At 39.0% G+C, this 5,276-nt stretch overlaps 1 non-coding gene across 1 annotated transcript; it reads right to left on the minus strand.

Moving 5' to 3' along the window:
* Positions 1-1,393: 1,393 nt before the first annotated feature.
* On the minus strand, positions 1,394-1,466 carry Trnaa-cgc. Its single transcript has one exon. It is a non-coding gene; the product is annotated as a tRNA-Ala (tRNA).
* Positions 1,467-5,276: the final 3,810 nt, after the last annotated feature.

Genomic DNA, 5,276 nt, shown 5'->3' on the forward strand with positions numbered 1-5,276 from the left:
TTAAAACTTCATTCATATGGGGCCATTTTCTGTCCACTATTCTAACTGTATAATCACACTAAACACTCAAATTATTTCATTTTATTCTCCCTCTGTGGTCATTTTCAAGTGATAAATTTGAGCTGGTAATTGAGAAAAACGCATAGAGCATCCAAACAAAGATTACACTAATCAAATAATGACTACATCTACAGCCATACTCTGCAAACCACTGTGAAGTGCACGGCAGAGAGTAGTTTCCAACAAACAAGTTTTAGGGCTTGTTTACACTCCATTCAAGTATAGTGTGTGTGGAAAACTGATTATTTTAATGGCTCCGTGCTTGCTGTAATTAATCTAATCTTTTCCTCATTATCTGTACAGGAGCGATACAAAGAAGGTTGTAGTTTAGTTCTGTATCCATAATTTAAAGTTGGTTCTTGAAACTTTGTGTGTAGCCTTTCCCAGGACAGTTTGCATCTATCTTCAAGTGTCTGCCAATTCATTTTCTTCCACGGATCAAACAAATCTGTGACCATTCATGTTGCCCTTCTCTGCATATATTTTACATCCCCTGTGTGTCCCACACACCTGAGCACTCTTCTAGAAGGGATCATGTGAGCATTGTGTTAGGAACCTACTTTGAAGACTGATTGCATTTCCACAGTATTCTACCAATGAACTGAAGTCTGCCACCTGCTTTAGCTACAATTCAACCTAAACGAATGTTCCATTTAATATCCCTACAGACTGTTACACCCAGATATTTGTAAAAATTGATCCATTCCAACTGTGACACGATGATACTGTAGTCATGGCATACTAAGTCTTTCATTTTGTAAATTGCAAAAATTTTAAATTTCTGAAAATTTAAAGTGAGTTGCCCATCTTTGCAACACCTGGACATCTTATCAAGATCTAACTGAATATTTGTGCAGCTTCTTCCAGAAAGTATTTCATTATAGATAACTACATCATCTGCAAAAAGTGTATGTTTACTATTGTCTGTAAGGTCACAAACATACAATGTGAACAGCAAGGGTCCGAACACACTGCTCTGGGGTACAATTGAAGTTACCCGCAAAATCGCAAAATTACAGACCAGAACCTTGAACTTATTCTCAGCTCGAATATATTTCCTTGAGATGGAGAAGCTTCTGTCCACAAATCAACACCATTTTAGAAAGCATTGCTCATGTGATACTCAGCTTGCCATTTTCTCACACGACATCCTGCAAACTATGGCGGCGGCGGTTAGTGTTTAACGTCCCGTCGACAATGAGGTCATTAGAGACGGAGCGCAAGCTCGGGTTAGGGAAGGATTGGGAAGGAAATCGGCCGTGCCCTTTCAAAGGAACCATCCAGGCATTTGCCTGAAACGATTTAGGGAAATCACGGAAAACCTAAATCAGGATGGCCGGAGACGGGATTGAACCGTCGTCCTCCCGAATGCGAGTCCAGTGTGCTAACCACTGCACCACCTCGCTCGGTCTGCAAACTATGGATGAAGGCCAAGAGGTAGAGTCCATATTCCTACACTTCCATAAAGCATTTTACACAGTGGCACACTACAGACTGTTAATGGAGGTACCATCATACAGAACACATTCTCGGATGCTTCAAAATTTCGTAAGTAACAGAACCCAGAATGTTGTCCTTGATAATGAGTCTTTATCAGAGACAAGGATATCTTCAGGAGTACCCCAGGGAATTGTGAAAGGGCTGCTCTGATTCAATGATCTGGCAGACAGGGTAAACAGCAGTTTGCGGTTGTTTGCTAATGATGCTGTGGTGTACAGAAGGCATCATCGTTGAGTGACTACAGGAGGATTACAAGATGATGTGGACAAAATTTCTAGTTGGTGTGATGAATGGCAGCTATTTGTAAAAAAAGTTGTAGGTTGACGCAGATGACTAGGAAATACAAACCTATAATGTTTTTACAGCATTAGTAGTGTACTGCTTTACACAGTCACATCGATTAAATATCTACGCATAATATTGCAAAGCAATATGAAATGGATTGAGCATGTAAGGAATGCAGTAGAGAATGCAAGTGGTCAACTTTGATTTATTGGGAGAACTTTGAGAAAGTATGGTTCATCTGTAAAGCAGACCATACTACTGCCAGTCAGGCAGTAGTACCCAGCTGAGACACAAGCAGCAACAGGGAATTAACCAATTTTGTGACTTTTACAAGTTCCTAACCAGGAGCGAATTTTATTACATCATCTGTGTGCTTTAATAGTTTAGTTTCTTGAGACTGTGCATGTTAATTTACTATCTACTAGCCACAGTTCTCGCTAAACACGGTTGGCAGTGATGTGTTTGTTGCTGTTAGAAGTAGTTTACCTTGACGCAAAATTGAAGTGGATACTTCCTGTGAGTTAGTATGGGCAGAGGTCACTGTCAGCAACCAGAATACAATAATAATTGGATATTTTTACCAACCTCCCAATTCAGATGATACAGTTGCTGAAAGGTTCAAAGAAAACTTGAGTTTGATTTCAAACACGTACCCGACTCATACAATTATAGTTGGTGGCGACTTTAATTTACCTTCGATATGTTGGCGAAAATACATGTTTAATTCCAGAGGTACGCATAAAATATCATCCAAAATTGTGCTAAACGCATTCTCTGAAAATTATTTCGAGCAGTTAGTTCATAAGCCCACGCGAATAGTAATTGGTTGTGAAAACACACCTGACCTCTTAGCAACAAATAAACCTGAGTTGAGAAACGAGCATCAAAACTGATACAGGGATTAGTGGACACAGGGCTGTCATAGTGAGACTGAATATTGTAACCCCCAAACCTCCAAAAATAAACGAAAAAAGCAGATAAAAATTCACTTGACACCTTCCTGAGAGACAATCCCCACTCATTCCAAATTAATAATATAAGTGCAGACCAGATGTGGCTTGAATTCAAAGAAATAGTATCAGCAGCAATTGAGAGATTTATACCAAATAAATTAACAAACAACAGAGCTGATCCTCCTTGGTGCACAAAACGGGTTAGAACACTGTTGCAGAAAGAACAAAGCAGACATGCCAAATTTAAACAGATGCAAAATCGCCAAGACTGGCGATCTTTTACAGAAGCTCAAAATTTAGCGCAGACTTCAATGCGATATGCTTATAACAGTTTCTATAATGAAACTTTGTCTCGAAACCTGGCACAAAATCCAAAGAGATTCTGGTCGTATGTGAAGTATTTTAGTGGAAAGAAGCAATCAATGCCTTCTCTGTGGGATAGCTAAGAAGATACTATCGAAGACAGTGCTGCCAAAGCAGAGTTACTAAACACAGCCTTCGAAATGCCTACACAAAAGATGACAGAGTAAATCTTCCCAAATTCGAATCAAGAACAGCTGCCAACACGAGTAACGTCAAAGTAAATATCCTCGGAATAGTGAAGCAACTTAAATCACTTAATAAAAGCAAGTCTTCTGGTTCAGACTCTATACCAACTACGTTCCTTTGAGAGTATGCTGATGCATTAGCTCCATACTTAACAATAATATACAACCATTCGCTCGATGAAAGATCCGTACCCAAAGACTGGAAAGTTGTACAGGTCACACAAATATTCAAAAAGGGTAGTAGAAGCAATCCATTTAATTACAGGCCTATATTGTTAATGTTGATATGCAGGACGACTTTGGAACATATATTGTGTTTGGACATTATGAATCTTGAAGAAAATGGTCTATTGACACACAGTCAACATGGGTTTAGAAAACATTGTTCTTGTGAAACACAACCAGCTCTTTATTCGCATGAAGTGTTAAGTGCTACTGACAAGGGATTTTAGATCGATTCTGTATTTCTGGATTTCCGGAAGGCTCTTGACACTGTACCACACAAGCAGCTTGTAGTGAAATTGCATGCTTATGGAATATCATCTCAGTTATGTGACTGGATTTATGATTTCCTGTCAGGGAGGTCACAGTTCGTAGTAATTGACGGAAAGTCATCGAGTAAAACAGAAGTGATTTCTGGCATTCCCCGAGGTAGTGTTATAGGCCCTTTGCTATTCCTTATCTATATAAATGATTTGGGAGACAATCTGAGTAGCTTTCTTAGGTTGTTTGCAGATGACGCTGTCATTTATCAACTAATAAAGTCATCAGAAGATCAAAACAAATTGCAAAATGATTTAGAAAAGATATCTGAATCGGCGAAAATTGGCAGCTGACTCTAAATAATGAAAAGTGTAAGGTCATCCACATGGGTGCTAGAAGGAATTCGTTAAACTTTGGTTACACGATAAATCAGTCTAATCTAAAGGCCACAAATTCAACTAAATATCTAGGAATTACAATTGTGGACAACTTAAATTGGAAGGAACACAAAGAAAATGTTGTGGGGAACCATTCTCTTTTAGAATACTGCTGTGCAGCGTGGTATCCTTACCAGATAGGACTGATGGAGCACATCGAAAAAGTTCACAGAAGGGTAGCATGTTTTTTATTATTGCGAAATATGGGAGAGAGTCTCACTGAAATGATACAGGATTTGGACAAGACATCAATAAAAGGCAGGCATTTTTCATTGCGATGGAATCTTCTCGTGAAATTCCAATCACCAACTTTCTCCTCTGAATGCAAAAATATTTTATTGACACTGACCTACAAAGGGAGAAATGATCACCACGATAAAATAAAGGATATCAGAGCTCTTACGGAGATATAGGTGATTTGCCAAGTATCCATGTAGATGTAGGACACTAGTAAAACCCATCATTGAGAACTGTTAGAGTATTAGGGATCTGCACCAGGTCAGATTAAAGGAAGTGCTCGGAGGAATTCAGAGGTCGGCTTCAAGATTTGTTAGTGGTAGGTTCACACAACATGAAAGTATTAGAGAGATACTTCAGGAACTCAAATGGGAATCACTGCAGGGAAGGTAACCTTCTTTTCGATGAGACCATTGAGAAAATTTAGAAAACCAGCATTTGAGGCTGACTGTAGAATGATTTTACTGCTGCCAATGTACATTTCGCATGAGGACTACAAAAAGATACGATTAGAGCTTGTAAGGAAGCATACAGACAGTCATTTTGGAACAGGAAAGGAAATGATTAGTAGTGGTACAGGGTACCCTACGCAATGTACCATGCAGTGGCTTGCAAAGTTATGTATGTAGATGCAGATGCAAATCTGTTGATGATTCTTCATCCAAAGTGATATGACTTTGCCTAATATATTTGAAAAGGCTGCAGACCTCAGATACGATAAATTATCAAGACCAGAATGCGAGACACTTACCACACTGAAAGTAAGATACCAA

Source organism: Schistocerca americana, chromosome 10 (genome assembly GCF_021461395.2).
Source record: "Schistocerca americana isolate TAMUIC-IGC-003095 chromosome 10, iqSchAmer2.1, whole genome shotgun sequence".
NCBI lineage: Eukaryota > Metazoa > Arthropoda > Insecta > Orthoptera > Acrididae > Schistocerca > Schistocerca americana.